At 43.7% G+C, this 18,790-nt stretch overlaps 1 long non-coding RNA gene across 1 annotated transcript in view; it reads right to left on the reverse strand.

The window, feature by feature from the left end:
- Window positions 1–5,727: 5,727 nt before the first annotated feature.
- LOC135912072 (uncharacterized) overlaps window positions 5,728–18,790 on the reverse strand; it is a 157,339-nt gene continuing 144,276 nt past the window's right edge. The window contains exon 3 of the long non-coding RNA XR_010567557.1: window positions 5,728–5,781. This is a non-coding gene — a long non-coding RNA (uncharacterized lncRNA). The remainder of the gene's footprint in view (window positions 5,782–18,790) is intronic.

The following is an 18,790-nucleotide window of genomic DNA, read 5'->3' on the forward strand; positions in this document are numbered from 1 at the left end:
ATCATACTGCAATCGTTGGAGAATCTCGTAATAATAATAATAATAATAATAATAATAATAATAATAATAATAATAATAATAATAATAATAATAATAATAATAATAATAATAATTGCCACAAAATATTCAAAACAACACAGGCAGGCCGGTCTAAGCCTCAGTTCGCTTGTAGGACCGTGCCAATGAATGTGATAGACAAAGCAAAAAAGTATACGTAAATTGATGAGAAATGAAGAAAAAATGAAAAAAAAAAACGAATGGCAAAAAATTGAAAAGAACAAGATAACATTTGGTTCTCTACATATAACAAAAGTTGAAAAGGTAAATATTGCGATGCAAAAAAAAATGTACAAGAGGGTAATTTTACTGTAGCTGCTTTAAGAAGTGTTTGAGCGTGCTTTTTGATGTCGCGTTAAAAATTTCTTCTGGTAATTTGTTAAATATGTCAGGCACATAAGCACAACGTCTGGCCGCGCCATACCTTGTGGCTGAACGAGGAACTACATAACGGACATGTTTTCTAAGCTCTCTTGCGGCGGCACTTTTTTGTTTGAAAGCGGAATTCCAGAAATGTTTAACGACAACTGTTTCTATAAGTAATGAATGGAAGTTTGGTAGACCAAGTTCATGGAAGTTGTTTGCAGATGTTACTACTTGGGAATTGTACGCAACATATTTAAGAATGTTTTTTTATAATCCGGTCAACCCTGCATCTCCAACGATACGAACAAAAGCCAAAGACTGTAACGCCGTACCTCAACACGCTGTAACCTAGTGCCTGTGCTATAATCTTTTTTACAGATAAAGGTGCAATACTTTTGATATTAAATAACAGCCACGCTACTGACCTCAGTTTAGAACAAATAAGTGATAGGTGATGTTGCCAAGATAAATTACTATCGAAATAGATTCCTAGATATTTCACACAATCCACGTATGGAATAGGCGCACATTTACAATGAACACAGTCTGACTCATGCAAGTAGAGAGGCATGTTAATAACAGTAGTCTTAAGTGGGGAGCGAAAACAAACAAGTTTTGTTTTTTGGGCATTTACAACAATTCCATTATTAGAGAACCAAAGCATTGCCTTGTAAACATCATTTTTCAACATTTCAGTGGACGTTTTATAAGAAAGGTGTTTCGCTAATAATACAGTGTCGTCAGCATACTGGAATACTGAACATTTCGAAATTGCCAAAGGGAAGTCGTTAACGAAGATATGAAACAACAATGGTGACAAAATGGACCCCTCAGGAACTCCAGCTTTTACCGACAGCTTAGAACTAAATACGCCCTTATCATCGGTGGAGACCACCTGAAATCTGTTGCTCAAGTAATTTTCGAGAACTTTGTAAAAAGGCCCACGAAATCCCCAAAAATGCAGTTTACTTAACAAGATATTATGATTCAGCGTGTCAAACGCTTTCGCTACATCTAAATATAGCGCACATGTGAAAAGATTCTGATCGAATGCAGAGAAGAGTTCATCTGAAAATTCCTCAAGCAGTGCCACAGTACCACGCCCTGAAATAAAGCCAAACTGTCGATTGGTCAGGATAGAAATTTGTTAAGAAAAGAAGACATAGTGTGGAAAAGAAACTTTTCTAAGACCTGAGCAATGATCGGCAATATTGAAATTGGCCGATAGTTTTCAATACCATCTTTCTTCCCTGACTTGTGTAGTGGTACAACAACTGCAGTTTTTAAGCATTCTGGAATTTCGTCGCCTTCCAAAAAACCATTCAGTATATGCCGGATAATATCTGACAGCGCATTGAAATTCCTTCTGATGGTGTGTAAAGAAATTCCATCATATCCAGTGGGCTTGTTCGGACAGAAACTGAAAATAATTTCTTCCAGATCACCCTTCAAAATTCTCGGAAGAAAAGCCGACGCAGATACGGAATGCCCTAACGGCGGAGTGCTTGTATATGGAGAGACGGCCCTTTGGGACGCTTTAACAAAGTGCCTGTTGAAAGCATCAGCCACTTCTGTGGGAGGTTGTTGAAAAACACCCAAAATACAACGGTTATTGGAACTTACTCCTCTGAAATGGTTTACCAAAGACCAAGTTTTGCTTACATTATTTGAAGATCGTTGGAGTTTATAAAAAAAGTAATGGCGTTTGGCACCACGCAAAAGAGCAACAACTCTATTTCTTGCCGACTTGTATTCTAAACGCAGTAATAATAATAATAATAATAATAATAATAATAATAATAATAATAATAATAATAATAATAATAATAATAATAATAATAATAATAATAATAATAATAATAATAATAATAACCTAGTAAGTCAAATATACATATTAGTTTCCGAGCCACGTTTTCTAACCATTGCCCCACGACAGTTCTGTTGATGTGACGAAATAGGCCGAGCATGCTATACAGTTGGGCGCACGTGCGGGGAAGGCAAGGAGACGCGGCACAATGCGCGTGCTTAGGGAAGACCAGAGCCTGGAACTCTATGGTGCAATAGCGAAGAGGACTATGCAATAAGACGCATCACTTTGCGCGCACTTTGCGGAGGGCTAGAGTCTGCGCTTCATGCGCTGAAACGCAATGCGGCGACAGTTGAGAGGCATATTTCTCTGTGCATGCAGTCATAATCCTCTTGCGATGAATAATCAGCTTGAAATATTTTCCAGAGGCAATGTAAGAGAATGAGCTGCCGTTGCGCATCGCAATACTGGCGTCAACACGTTGTAGATGACATAAACGCGTTGCAAAGAGATTGTGCAAACGCATTTATCACTGGAAACGTGGGTGCCTTTAGTCATTAAGGTAGCTTTAGAAATAGTGCACCCAAGCGCTCTTTGCAGTCTGAAAGTCATACGGCCCTGCTTCCGTTCTTTTATTGGCTCTATATTGAAAACCTACCAAGTCTTCGTCCGTGTGCAGTGTGGGTAACGTGACAGATGTTCTTTTCCGGTAGCATATTTCGTTGCTTATGCACTCCTTTAGCGTTATTTCGCACACACGGTGGTTTGCGTCTTCTAGCTTTGGGTGCGCAGAACCTAAAGCTCCCTATACTTTTTGTACCACATTCAGTTTTGTTCCGGGTCTCTTCCCCTGTGCATTAATCGACTTATGCTACGTTAGTGCAAACCGTACAGCTCTCCGTATATGCAGACGACATTTGCATATGGGCTTCAGGAGTGACGCGTGTACAAGTCCGCGCGCCACTTCATAAAGCTTCAATGGCTGTGTCAACATACCTAAGAAGGCAAGGCCTGGAACTTTCAGCTGAGAAATGTGCACTCGTTGCTTTTACTCGCGAAGCGATGGCCCCGTATGCTTTGTGGATTAATGATCAAACTATACTATATAGGCGAGCGCACCGATTTCTTGGTGTCATCATTGATAGAGACTTTTCTTGGAGGCCTCACGTCTCGTACATGAGACAGCATTTGGCCGCCATTGTGGACCTTCTTGCGTTCCTCGGCGGGAAGTCCTGGGGCGCAACAGTACCATCAATGTTGCAACTGTATAAAGCACTGTTCTTGGGCTTCATGCGGTACAGTTTACCTGTATTAGGAAATACTTGCACTACAAATATCCGCAAACTCCAGAGTGTGCAAACACAAGCACTCAAAACTTGTCTCGGTCTCCCAAAAACTACATCATCGATTGCGACATTGGCCATTGCCAGAGACGCTCCCTAGGCAGTCTACATCAATACAGATGTCCTGAGAGCACACATCCGACACCTGACTCGGATTCCCTTCCACCATCTTGCTTGCCTGCCAGCAAAAAGGCCACATTCAACTTTTGCCAAAAGTATTGTAAGACATCAGTCCTACTTGCCATCACAATTTATGCCTGCTACACGACTATCCGGCCCGTTGTGGTGTCTGCACCGGCCGCAAGTGCAGTCGACAATTCCAGGCATCAGAAACGAAGCCTTTGCAATCTTTGAAACAAGCAACTTTGGAACACATTCACCACGTGCACAGATTCCGGCAACATGTCTACACAGATGGTTCGGTAAAACTCAACAGCTCTGCTGCTGCAGTCCTCATCCCTTACAAAATCTTAAGAAATCACATTACAAACTTCATGTGTGACCATATCGACGGGTGCTGAACTCGCGGCACTCCGTGCTGCACTTGATTTCATTAAGCAGGAGCCACCGCAACAATGGACTGTCTTTAGTGACTCCAAGGCAGCCCTTCAGCGCATACAAAGCGCTATGCGCCATGGACCCAATGTACAACAGGCCTCAGAAATTCGACACATCTATCATCACAGCCATGACAAGGGACACAACATAATATTTCAATGGCTTCCAGGACATTGTAACATCAGTGGGAACGACCACGCCGACGAAGCCGCCCGATCTGCGCATGAAAGGGGTCAACGAGTCTTCATTCCGCTTTCGTGAACAGACGCTGTGGCTGGGCTGCGATTGATGTTCCGTGATTGTACTTGGTCCCTGTGGGAGTCGAACGTTTTTACCATGTGTCGTTTGCGTTCGTTGTCTCGGGACATACGGATTCACCTCCCACCTGGGTTACCACGACGTGAACAGACCATGCTGTACCGTCTGTGGCTAGGTGTTGCCTTTGCGAACTCATATGCTTTCCTTATTGGAATGGCCAACAGCCCCACGTGCGACACATGTAACAGCGAAGAGACGCTCCCACACATTATCTGTGTCTGCCCGCGATATGGTGCCCAGAGACAAGTGATGTGCAGAGTACTGGACCAGTTGGACAATCGTCCCCTATCAGAACTGAAAGCTTTAGGTCAGTGCTCTTAAAGAACATCCGCGTTGAAGGCCTTACTCGCGTTATTAAGGTTCCTGCGGTCTACGGGACTTAATGATAGACTTTAATAACGTCGCCCCTTACCGTTCTATAGTGTAGGCGTTTTATTAGTGCTCGTCTCGCTTTCTCTCTATTCCCCCTTCCCCTCTCTTTCTCTTTTTATCCCACTTAACCCTTCCCCTGTGCAGGGTAGCCAACCGGAACTACCTCTGGTTAACCTCCCTGCCTTTCTCTGTATCTCTCTGTCTCTGCTAGTGCTAAGCAGTGTACGCAAGGCAATAAGATGAATATAAATAACAAAAATTTTATTTTATAACGCGGGTGAGCAGTGTATGTTGTCTCAAAGGTAGCAGAAATGTCAAAATAATTAAACTTGCCTTTCTTTCTTGGGAAAGATTTCCCAAGCAACATTCGTCGCTTTTAAAACCGGCCCTCAAGAGGGGTTCCGGAGTGGCAACTCGGGAGTTTGAATGATTTCGGAATCCTGCAATTTCAAGTACTTGCAATGGAATGACAGTGGAATGATGGCACTAGCCGTGCAGCTGGAATCGGAATGAAATGAAAGCCCGAGATTGCAGAATGGAATTGGAATGGAATGAGCCCACAGGAGCGCTAAATGTTGATTTTAGGAGAGACCAGAAGAAGGGTAATTTACCAATTAAACTAAACTTGGCTAGTCTAATTTATTACATTTCTTTACTCAATACCATCTATTTCCGTATCGACCTACATGAGACTAACTCTGCCGCGGCAATTATAAACAAGACGGCATTCTACATGATTCTAAGCTTCTGAAAAGCTGGAAAGCTTTCTGCGTTACAATGTTGAAGTGCATTCAAAAAGGGCAACTTGTCAAGAATGATTTCATTTAGCAAGAAAATCCTTGACCTACGGCACAAGGATGCAAAGCAAAAACGGTGATTGCAAGCAATTGCGCCCTACACGAGTTCACGGTGATTGTCGAGTATCCGAAAGGTGCGATAACCGGTGGTCAGACAGGTGTGCTGGAAAAAAAAAAAACGTTGCTGGGTAATCTGCCAGTAAACGTGAAAAACAAAATATATTTGTGCAGAACATATCAATGCGTTTCGCTTTAATGTTAGTCCCTACTTCAAAGCGACAGAATACTAGCCCCTGCGCAGAAAAAGTACGCAACATCATTTGTAACGATGTTCTGACTTTAAAAAATGTTTAGTTACTACAAACGCAAACGCATTGCAAACGCAAGTAGTAAACAATGGAGAGTTTTACATCAGGGGGGCGAAAGCACTGCCCCCCCCCCTCGAGCGCTTGGGGCCATGGTAGTGCGCATGCGCAGACCGTCTGAGCATGCGCAGTACCATGGCCCCATCGCTATCGGGCCCCAACGTTTGCATCCTCCTAGTCTAAAGCTCTCTAATTATAGAGAAATGTCATTCAAGAAATTTCATTCGCTTGAATTTGAAGACTCGAATGGATCGACTCAGCCACTCCATGAGTGGGAGTGGTCCAACTCTCGCCATTCCGAGGAGTTCAAATAAGTACAGAATTACGGAGATCTCCACTCTCGGGAATAGAGTGGGAAGGAATAGAGGGTCCCACTCCGCAACTATGTCCTAAAGTGCGTCCGGCAGCTGTAACTTCGATATGGAAAAAAAGCGACCTGTCGCTATAACACATAATCAAGCGCGTCAACGAGTCATCTGCATTGAAACTGCGCTGAGGAATCGTCCGACCTCATGGTCCCCTCTCCTTTTGTTGTACTGCGCAGCGTCTTTTCCTACTGCTGAAAGAATCGGAAAATAAAATGGAAGAAAGGGGAAGGGGGGGGGGGGCTACGCATTCAAGCGAGGATACTAAGGATAGCCTGAAAGCGCGGCTCATTTATATGCCGCTACATCCGGTGTTGTTCGTCTCCATTTGGACGAAGTGCGCGTCCTTTATTTCCTGCTGCGCGGGAGAGCGGCGCCGCGGAGACCTCGGGCGCTTAGCGCGTCCCCTTTGATTTGAGCTGCGTGACTGGTCGCTTTCCTAAGAGGTCCGCAGCGGCGGCCCGTTCCTGACATCTAACGCCGGGGAGAGTGCCCAGGGGAGATACTCATACTGGCCGGCCCGGGAGAATCGATGAGCCGAGCGGGCAGCGCTAAGAACGCCGTCGCGGCGCTGTGCACTATCGAGCGTGTTGCCGCCGCCCGGAGAGGAGCGGTGGCGTAATTGATGTGTTGTTCGTGCTCCACCTTAATGACGCGCGCAGAATCGGCTTCTGCCCCCTCCCCTTCGTGCTCGCCGCCAGAGCCGGGAATTCGTCGGCGCTCTGGGCACTTAGACATCGCGGCTCGAGTTGAACACGGAGACCGGTGCCGCGAACACTTCGTTTTTACTGCCGTCGCATTTTCATTGTTACCGTTATCCTTGGACGTCGCCCTCTGTCTCTCTCGTTTGTTTCTATCGCAAGTTGTTGCTAACCCAAGTCGGTTTACTATTCCGCGAAAATGTAAGGCAACCGATGAGAACGTCGTTTACGCAACGTCAACAATTCGTCGCTCACTGGGTTTCAGCGTTATGAGTATTTGACGGCACTAAACACGCATAACGAGGAGTCCACATATCTTCGTATAACCAAGGTATATAATAATAGATTTATATTTGTTAGGTTTGTTTTATTTCAATGTATTAATGTGATTGCTTGAGCATGTACATATATGTTGTATATGTGCCGTGCGGGCGGCTTCGTTAGGCCGAAAATATAACACATATTGGAAATAAAATTTACCGGCCCGGGCCTCCCAATCACCGGATTCCAAATAAAGTTATCTCGTTCGCTCCTTCGTAGTGGTTCCGAAATTGTCTTCGTGATAAACGTAATGCATATTCGTTCGCTCACATAATAATTATTTGCCACCAGTCAAGGACGCGTCTGTTGATGAAGTTGATGTCGTAAAGAATGCGTGCAGTCTATTTTGATCAGGTACTTTGAAGGTACGCGCAGGGGCACTATTCACTTTAACTTCATTTACACTGAATCATCACAAGTGTCGAGGTTGACCGAATAGTGATGTAATCAGTTGACTGAAGGCTTCATCCTCCAGGTGTCCATGCTACAACGCACCGTATTTGCGCTACAGTGCATTTGGCGTGCGCTTGGTCAGCGCTGTCATCATCATCATCATCATCATCATCATCATCATCAGCCTGGTTACGCCCACTGCAGGGCAAAGGCCTCTCCCATATTTCTCCAACAACCCCGGTCATGTACTAATTGTGGCCATGCCGTCCCCGCAAACTTCTTAATCTCATCCGCCCACCTAACTTTCTGCCGCCCCCTGCTGCGCTTCCCTTCCCTTGGAATCCAGTCCGTAACCCTTAATGACCATCGGTTATCTTCCCTCCTCATTACATGTCCTGCCCATGCCCATTTCTTTTTCTTGATTTCAACTAAGATGTCATTAACTCGCGTTTGTTCCCTCACCAAATCTGCTCTTTTCTTATCCCTTAACGTTACACCTATCATTCTTCTTTCCATAGCTCGTTGTGTCGTCCTCAATTTGAGTAAAACCCTTTTCGTAAGCCTCCAGGTTTCTGCCCCGTAGGCGAGTACTGGTAAGACACAGCTATTATACACTTTTCTTTTGAGGGATAATGGCAACCTGCTGTTCATGATCTGAGAATGCCGGCCAAACGCACCCCAGCCCATTCTTATTCTTCTGGTTATTTCAGTCTCATGATCCGGATCCGTGGTCAGTGCTTCCCTACCTATCGTAAACTGCTGTTCTCTTCTGAGACTGTTAAGCATTACTTTAGTTTTCTGCAGATTAATTTTTAGACCCACTCTTCTGCTTTGCCTCTCCAGGTCAGTGAGCATGCATTGCAGTTGGTGCCCTGAGTTACTAAGCAAGGCAATATCATCAGCGAATCGCAAGTTACTGAGGTATTCTCCATTAACTTTTATCCCCATTTCTTCCCAATCCAGGTCTTTGAATATCTCCTGTAAACACGCTGTTGGAGAGATCGTATCTCCCTGCCTGACGCCTTTCTTTATTGGGATTTTGTTGCTTTCTTTATGGAGGACTACGGCAGCGCTGTAACGTAACGCAACTAAACCGGTGTTCTCGCTACTAAGCATGTTGTGATTAAAAGATGGAGGCAAGTATACGATCGTTCAAGGTGCGTTTAACGATGTTCTCGTGTCAATGTGTAACTAACAACAAAAAGAAAAAAAAGAAAGAAAGAAAGAAAGAAAGAAAGAAAGAAAGAAAGAAAGAAAGAAAGAAAGAAAGAAAGAAAAACCCTTTAAAGGTGGCTGCTCCACACCAAGCCTCTTACCGGGGAGAAGACCGCTTTTCTCATTCTGTCATTTTATTCTCTTAAAGAGTTCCCGACCAAAGAACTTTCACCTACTCGTGTATGCAACAGAGAACGTAACCATGGCAATAATAATTGTCGTCATGAATAATACGCGTGAATAGGGATCGAACGTGTGCCCTCTCAGGCGCTTGCGTGCGCTAAGAGGTACAATGGCCTCGTAAAGGCGACGTAGAGTGAGCGTACCATATGCCAAACCCTGACTGTGCTTACATTTTCCTGTAACAGGTAGTCGCATGACAAATGGGTCGTGGCGCTTGTGGAGCACAGCACCCTTGTAAACACGCACTGCTATCGCGTGTAACGTTATGTTTGTAAGTTACAGTATTAAGGTGCAAAAAATGTATCTGTGTTGCTTAGTTGTACACAACTACGAGAATGACACGCAGCACTTGTTCTTCTGATTCTTCTTACAACATTTTTTTTTAAATTATTTTTTGTGGACATTCGAAACAACCTTTGCCGTCTTCATGAGTAGTTTCGTGTATACATTTCAACCGAGCGATGCGCTTACGTTCGCAGCACAAGTTAAAATTTCTGTGGCACGGTTCATGCCGTCGTCCTGATGTTCATGAAGAGCCTCCCGAGAGAGATCAGAAAAAAAGAAGAGAGAGAATGAAGATAACAATTAATATTGAAAAAGAACGTCCTCAATATTTAGACTTATTTGCTTTCTTCTTTGATCACCCAGCAGTAACAAACGAGCGCATGCAGCAACACGAAACAAAATTCAGAGATAAACGTTCATCAAAGTAACATGACCGCCGGCCGCGTTCAGGCAAGATGTTGTACCTGAGGCAGAAGTGCAAAGGGAGATATAAACAATCCTGGAACAGGATGTTGTGGCTCAAGCAAAGCCATTATGCATGCTTATCACGCTCTTAGTTCCAGCGTGCTGCTTGGGGGAGGCTTCATGCAGAGAGAAATGAAAGGCAAGCGAGCCGGCGAGACTGGTGCGCCGCGCGGCGTCTTGATTTCACTCGAGAGGCGCATCACGGCCGCGCCGAGCAAACGGAAAGAATGGCGCTCATTCAGCGGTGGCAAAACAAGATAGAGAGAGAGAAGCAGAGAGACAAAGAGAGTCGTCACGTGTTTCGGGCTTGTCTAGCGACGGACTGAATTCTGCAAGTGACGTTTTAACAGGTTTCCAAGAGAAGGCCACTAGAGGAAGCCAACCACGACGATCAGTGAGGACGCGGTCGGCTGGGTAGTGGTGGGGTAGGGTAAGGGGAGGAGGAGGAGGGCACCGAGCAGCGAAAGGAAAACAAGCCCGCCTCCTCGCGAGCAAATTCACTCGCAGTGGCGTCCTTTCGCGCCCCTCGCCACATCTCCCGTCCCTCTCTTACCGGTGGCGCGCGCGGAGTGTCAGAAGCCGACAAGGGCGCTAATGACAGTTCGCGGTAAATGAGCAGAGCCGAGCGATTCGCCTAATGGCTCGTCCGGGAAACGTCTAAATGATACTCTGGCTCCTAACACGTCCGCTTTGGATGGGCCGCTTCAATTTGACGGCGCGGCTTCTTGCACTTTATTCGCTTCCGGAACTACTCCAACCGCTGGCGCGTTTTTCCGCACGCGCTTTAGTGATCTCTGTTTCAGCGCTCCGAAGGTTTCTTCACATGCTTAAAAAAAAGAAAAGATAAAAGAAATAAGAAAAAGAATACAGAAGATTCATGCTTAGTAGGCTCTTCATTCTTTTTTCCTCCAAGTCGTTGCTAACTTCTTGACATGTGCAATAATAAAGCAGTTTAAAAAAATTAAAGAGGGTGCCTTTCTTCCTCCCTGCTCATTGCATTTGTCTAATTTCTCGGACGTGAAGCTTTTGTTTGGAGCGTGGTTGTCTGCGGAGTAGTAATTTAATGAGCGAATTTCTGTGCCATGAACGAAAAAAAAAACTAAAAAAACCCCCTAAAAAACTCGAAGTGGGATCAGGCGCGGGAAAGCGAGCTACAGTTTATGTTTTGGCGCATCTTCGTCGTTTTATTTTCCTCCGACAAACTTCGTCCCTCATTCAGGCTTCTATGTCTCGTTATGGCCCGTGCTTTAATACTAGGCTTTATCAGCGGTCGCAGCTTTGTGAGTTTTCATATGAAGGGCGTTTTCTTTCTTCCGAGGTATTCAACGTACCGCATTCTTTATAGATGCCGCAAATTGGGATTTGTTGAGCAGGCCATATACCTTGGCGTATTTGTCGTAGTAAGAGCTGGCGTATAAAATGGCGTATAGTAAGAGCTGAACATTCCAGCTTGCATATTGCGGTTATCTTATTATTTTTCCGTACAAATGCTTCCACAAATACCGGTAATGCTTTTCACAAGCTCACGAAAAAAAAGTCGTGTTTTCATCCTAAATCCTCATTATCCACGCCAGAGCAAACTCTCAAATCCGAAGGTCCAAGTACGTATTTGTTTGTGTACGTTACGTTTGCGTAACGCGTCGCTGGGTCTGCGCTAGAAGATCGCATAAGTTTCAGCGGCGCTGGCGGTTAAGTTATCATGATCCTTGAGAGATAACATTTAGTTGTACTTTTGTAATTTTAACAGGGCAGCTTTATGAATACATACCGTCCCAAAATTGTTTTCTAGTGTGATCATAGTGTTTTCCCGATAACTCAGCATAACCTCTGTTAGGAATGATCGCCACATCTTCAAAGTATGGCAGCTGTGATTTTCCTTTGCTGGTGTCGCTATCCCAACGTGAAGTGTTTGTTAGCACTGCGATCGGCGCGCTCAAGCGAATATTTCCGTTTTCGTTTCTTTTCTTGTTTTATTTTTTTCTCGCGGTATTGCTTCGGGTGCAGAAAGATTGTTGCGTAATGGGTCGGAAGTTAAACATTATGGAATCGGACTGTGAGTGTGTGTGCGCGCGTGTGCACGTGTGTGTGTGTGCGTGCGTGTGTGTGTGCGTGCGTGCGTGTGTGTGTGTTTTTTTGTGTGTGTGTGCCAGACAGGTTCTGTCCATTGCGACGCGCTGGCCTTAAGCCGGATTTCATGTTCACATCTCACTGATTGCTGTTATAAGAACGAGAAATCTAATAGCTAAAAGGAGTCAATCAAATGTGTGATCTACTCTTGTCTAAAGCCTGTTTCACATGATGCGACTGCAACGACGAAAATCGGTGCTGTCGCACGCGTCGCAATGCGATTTTTAGAGGGCTCATTTCACATGATTGCGATTTTAACAATGCGACTGGTGCGACGCCCAGGGTTGCTTAGTGCCAGGTTTCGTGGCACACGCTGCATAATTCATTTATTGTAGTGAATAAAACGTTTACACTATAATATTATTGACTTCTTTTGATTATAAGCAAATAATATGTACGTTTACTCATTTAAAAACGTTAGTTAAGATTTGTCTTGGGGTGCGCGACGGCGGTTTCTGTAGTTCAGTGCGACATCGCGCACGTAAACAGCTGTTCGTAGGTGGTTCAGCGGTGTGTGTTGCCTTATCTACCTTCTATGACCGTTTTGTTCTGCCTGTGCTACAACAATCTGCAAGATGACCTATCGACAAGTTCATATAGCTACCCTCACCGTATATGCAGTATTCGGAATTCGGCTGCCAGGAAGTTGTCGTGTCAGCCCAACAAGATCCTCGCGCTACCCGTGCTCGGCGTCAGCGTCTAGAGAAATGATGCGTGTATATTGCCTGTCATTGCGCATATGTGGTGCCTGCTCCTAGCCATATTCTTACGCCAAACGCAACAAGAAGCACCAACCCGAACGCCCGCGTGTGCCCCTGAACGAAGCCTCAAACGATCTGTGTGATTACGACGTGGAATGAAAATTGTGTTGTGAAATTCAACCTTAGCGCTAGCCTGGTTCGTCCATCGCCGTGCTTGCGCTGCGAATATATATATGGGAGCCCCCTCTCATTATTTCTAAAGGCGCAAAAGCCGACGCATCAAATGTTTCGAGCAGTTACCGTCACTTTTGTAGAAACCTGTACGTTGTAACATAGCATTCTAAAAGACACGCTTCTCGTCCACTTTGTTGTCCCGTGTCTCGCGCTGGTAGTATACTCGGAACTTCTAACAAGAAGACCATATCAATACGCGCTATTCATAATGCAGGATCGTAGGCCCACGGCAGGCGCACTTGCCGTAGAATTTTTCAGCTTTCTGCTCAGCCTCGCACGCCTCTCACGGTTAGCCTGTTTTGTGGAAATAAATATTATTATATTATTAATGTTATTAGATATTATAGTTTCTTCACTGTAATTTATAGCAATCGTCCAGATTTCTTAAGCTAGTCATGCATTTAACCTATATTAGATCAACATTGTTACGACATGCTTATGGGAGTCATTTCAAACTAGATTGCTCAGCCAGAGAAAGTACAAATGCAAGCCTCAATGTTTATTCCAATTTGGTATTCCTATACATTATATTGTCAGAATTTTATGCCTGCTTGCATTTCCTGCAATTCAATGTTCAGAGCTGGAAAAACTGATCCCTTTTCTTGCTGTCGAATGGCTGCTTCAATGTCGATAGCAAGCTATAATTATTCATTTCGAAAGTGTTAAGCAATGACTATATGTCTAAGCTTATCAGTGCGTTTTTGTTCCACGAACACTTTTAAGTTTTCTCTCTCCCTCTCATTGACAGCCATGGAATGAAACCGTTCACTTTCATATGTATCAGAATGCAAACATTCTGAAATTTGTCCTGAACATTTGTCTGCGTCCTATAGTGTGCATGTTTGTATTAAGTTCTGGGGTTACAATCGCAGTGATCTACACATATTGTTATATTGCAAGAAACAAATTTATTTCACTTTGTTTTCAAATCTACAATGTGGCCATGCAGTAACGACTGCATTAATAAGCAAAAAAGAAAACTGCAGATTCAGTGTACGTGTTGGAATCTATGCGAAGTGAAGTTTTTGTCAAGTGGTCAATTAAATGCTGTTAAAGTAACTGCGATATATACCATTTGTCTTATTTTCAACAATCCAACTTGTCATCTTTTGCAAGGTTTGCTTATGCACCGCATAGGTCACAACCTTAATGTCATGTAATCTTTATGCATTACACTGTTCACAAATCATACCGAAACGCAAACGGCAGTTAATGTAGATGCACGCTGCGAGACATCAACACAGTGACGTTTGTTGAGCAAGGAATGGTGCGAGGTGTATGCAGATGAATGAATGACGTGCTTATGTACTTATTTATTTATATACCTCGCAGGCTGCAAGGTTGGAGTATTATGCAAGGGGGAATAAAAAAGTTGTTACAAAAGGAAGAAGGGCACAACATTAAGAAAAAAAAACAGCAAAAAAAGCAGTACCACTACATTGCACCAACTAGCCCAACGTGTTTTACTGGCACATTATACAATACTTAACAAACAATAGCAGAAAAAGTTACTGCCCATGCACCCTGTACAGACGGTAAACCAGCGAAGCTGAAATGTGCAGCCCCGCTTTTTATCACTGGGTTAATTCCAATGGCTTATTAAAGTCTTTCTATATTATTGGTTATGTCTGTGTTTCTTAATGAGGTTATGCACATGTTTGGCTTGGGTTTATCACATTGTTTATTTGGAATGCCGCACATTGCACTTTGCAAGATCACCATCTTCGAAAGTGCAATGAGCAGTGGTTCATTGTGTTAATCCAGGTGGTCCGTCGAAGTCTTTCTGAATTATGTTACGCATTTGTGTTTTGTAATGCGTTAATCATAATGTTTATGACTCAGTTATGCACTGTAGTTACCAAGTGACACACCGGGGCTGCACATTTCATTTAATTAAATACAGGGACACATTTTTGAACCTATAGGGAAGTCTGAGAGAGACTTCTGCACGCGCGCTCTGCTGCTAGAGAGAAATGACGTCACTATCGGTGTAGCCATTGGCCCGCCACACCTTTGCTGCAAGATAATTATGACATCATGATCTTGTCTAAACCCCGTCCCACTCTGTGTCCCTTCCTTGGAATAATGCGTAGATAAATGTTTATGTGTTAAATGCATAAGCAATTTCTATGTCTACCCAACAAGAAATGTCTCCGTCCCTCATGTAAGACGAACAATGGCTCACAACCCCCGAAACAATGGCTCATACCCCTACGCTAGGGTTCTTGTGATCGGACCATGAGTGTTTCGCCTAGGCATATACAGCTTCACTCTAAAAAGAATGAACACCTTTCTGCTAGATACCAAGATAATCTCATGAGGTGTTCTAACAAATGAAAGTTTATTGACCATGCCGAGTAAATGCTGGTCGACAAGCAATAAATCGAATTTACACAAAAAGCAGAAGCAAGATCTGATGCGTGTCCATACAGATCCCAACAGGAAACGCATCCATCTCTGAAAGTGTAACAGCGGCCATGCTGACACAAGATTCTCCCAGTGTATTTGCATCTACAGCATCCATAATTTCTCTAGGCAGCCGATCTCCACAGAATGCTAGCTTCTTCCTCTACAATGCACTCTCCACATCTGAGCGTGCATCGTAGAGGAAGAAGCTAGCATTCTGTGCAGATCGGCTGCCTAGAGAAATTACGGAAGCTGTAGATCTAAAAATGCTGGGTTAATCTTGACATCACGGCCCCCGCTAAAAATGGATGCATTTCCCGTCAGGAAATGCACATGAATTTTTGCTTCTCCTTTTTGTGTATGTTCAGTCTATTGCTTGTCAGCGAGCATTTACTCGGTGTGTACATTAAACTTTTGATTGTTAGATCATCACGGTTTTCTTGTTTGTCCTATGTGTTCTTTGGTGCCATTTGCAGCCAGGCTATTCGTTTTTTTTTAGACTGCAGCAAGTCACTTTAATAGCCCTCATGATACCTTATAAAATCTTTTATTTGGCCAATGTAGCAAGAATTTACAGTGTGAAGCAGTAAGAACAGGGTATGCTAACTTCTAATTAAAAGGTTTATTGTGAAAGTGCAGTGATCTATAAAGGTTACCACAAAGTAGTGCAGCAATAAAGCCTGATAAAGACTAGTGCTTGATGAAACCAAACATAAAAGCAGGAAAGGGGGAAAATACGTATAGATATACAAGTCCAGGGAAAAAAAACAGTGATGACCAAGTGTGCAAGTGGCTACCTTCCAGGAAACTCATTTTTTCCCCAATGGCATGGAACTGGAAGAATGTGCTTGCATTGCATAAGCAAACTGTCAGTCTGTCTATTGGAATAACAACAGTGTTTCTTGAAAGGTGCTGGCATGCAGGATTGGCAATTGTAATTATTTTTTCCTGCACTTGGAATTTTTCTCTATTTTCTTTCTGTAGCATATTTATTTATGTTTGGCTGCATCAAGCACCAATTTTTATCTATCCTTCAATGATGTCTTTCTTTTTCTGGGGAAAATTCGGGGAAGGCAGGAGATGGAAATTCAAGACGATGAGCAACATGATAACAAGGTGAAAGTAGGAGCCAACGTTTCCACACGTGGACTTTGAAGAAGACAAGTCCACTTGTCGAAACGTTGGTTCCTGCTTTCACCTTGTTCTCGTTTTGCTCATCGCCCTTTTACAACTCGCCACATTTTTACAAATGAACCTCAGTTGAAAGTTAGTCCTCATCCATATCTAGTGTCATCCTGTTGATACTGCTCCATGCTATGCACTCTTGCAACATTTGTGTGTGTATGTGTGCACACGTGTGGATTTGGATGCGAGATCGGGCCCTTGGGCAGAGGTATCATTCTTCTCCTGTGCAGCCTTATGTATTCATTAACTATACTGCAACAGAAATGCAATGGACAGGAACGAAGTGAACACACAGAGTGCTTCGTTCTTGTGTGTTGTCTATCTGTTGCACTTTAGTTAATAATGAATACACACAAACTCATCTAGTTTTCAGTTATTATGTCAGGCTTATAAGCCCGCTTGTGTCCTGGAATAACTGCATGGCTATGTATCCTGTAATTTAATTTCTGGCCATGTGCTGGCAAGTCGCGTGTTAATCTCTTGATTTTCCTGACAATCTTGTGTGATGTGCAGGCCCAGACAGTTTCTGGTGAATCCATGCAGGGTGTTGTGCAGGGTGTAATCTGCATTACAAGTGCTGCTTTGATTGCTTTCCGTTCAGCTTTTCTAGGTGTAGGATGACCTAAAATGGTACTCACTTATATGGGGTTTAGTTTTATGTAGTGTCATACTACTGTTACACTGCTATTGCCAGATCAGTGTACTATATGTGCCTTATGTTTGCTTGCATCTTCGTGATTAGCAACCTCCTGTGTTTGTTTGGCAGCTGCATATAATCTCCTGGCCTAATTGTTTGTCCCCATATTTCACGGTATGGGCCTGTTGTGTTTCAACTTCACGTACTCCCGAGGTTGCCTTTCTGAAGGGAGGGGTGTTTGCATCTCATATGCTAACTGGCATAGTATCTTGGGACGAGGTTCTGAGCTCTTGAGACAAAGAATTTGTGCTGCAGGCTGCAACTCTACTCTGTCTAGGTGCTTGTTCGTTAGCTCTTTCTCATAGAGGTCTTCAAGCATGGTACAGTTGGAAAGACCTGTTATTACTACCCGATGCCTGTATTCGATGAGTTGTCTTTTTTGTGTGCTGTTGGTAATTCATACCGTACCATACCTTGGACACAAGCACAGCATCTGCGATTTTCTATAGTATCCGCTCGCCCACCCCCGTTATTTCGAGATTATTCTTTTCACCAGGTGTGGAAGTTGCGTCCAGGCATTGCATAATTGTTTCACCCACATGCTGGCTCTGCCGTCATGGGCTTACACTAGCTGAGGATTTGTGGATGTTGACTTGCGAGCATATTTGTCCAGCTATGTGGATCACTATGTGCAATCTGGGGTAGTTCTTGATTCTAGTCTTTCTTTTTTTCTGACGTCGATATGAGCTGACTTATCAGAAAGCGAGAGGCCAGACTAGCCAAGAAAGTCTGCAGTGTTGTCGAGGGCTTGTTGCATCATTTTTGATTTCTGTATAAGATAGCTTTCCCACAGACTGTAATACACCATAGGCTGTAGTGTTTCTTGTAGTATGCCCGTGTTGTTGGTGTGTGTGGGCTAAACGTACCTCCAACTCTCACCTGGAATTTTCTGTCTTTCAGAAAGTTAGTTTAAGTGTTCTACCAGAAATGTTTTTGCACATCGTTCCTCTTATTAGAGCAGCATGAGGTACTGCTGTTAACCCTTTAATGACGAGACATATAAATACCGAGAAAACATGTTTATTGTTCTATCTAAATATGCAAAACACGTCAAGAGTAAGCATAATCAACAAAAAGAAAAAATATTTTGCAGAAATTTTTCAGCAATAGAGGGAAAACCCCAGGCAGGAAACTGGAAGTGGGCTTCACCCCATTGAAGCCACCTAGCTTTATTTTCCATTTGTATAGACAGCTCTTATCATATGTGAACCAGAGGTGCCCATTTCATTTGCTTTACATCAGATGTGCGACACCAATGCAGCTGCATACGTTGCATTGGCCTGTCTCCTCTGAACTTGCTTGCACAAGACAGTGAGTCACGTGCCAAACTTCTTCTTCCTCGTCCAGTGTTCCTGCTCTAAACCAACAAATTGACAACCAACAACGCTTGCTGCTTGTCATTCAGTGTTGGCCGAAGACATTTAGCTAGAAACTTCGTACTCGATACTTAAACTCGACAAGAAAAAAATTCTTTTTTGGTGTGTTGCCTGTAGGCAACACTCGTCAATAAAGGGTTAAAAGCCTCTTCA

The sequence above is a fragment of the Dermacentor albipictus genome, chromosome 1 (assembly GCF_038994185.2).
Source record: "Dermacentor albipictus isolate Rhodes 1998 colony chromosome 1, USDA_Dalb.pri_finalv2, whole genome shotgun sequence".
In the NCBI taxonomy this organism is placed as follows: Eukaryota; Metazoa; Arthropoda; class Arachnida; order Ixodida; family Ixodidae; genus Dermacentor; species Dermacentor albipictus.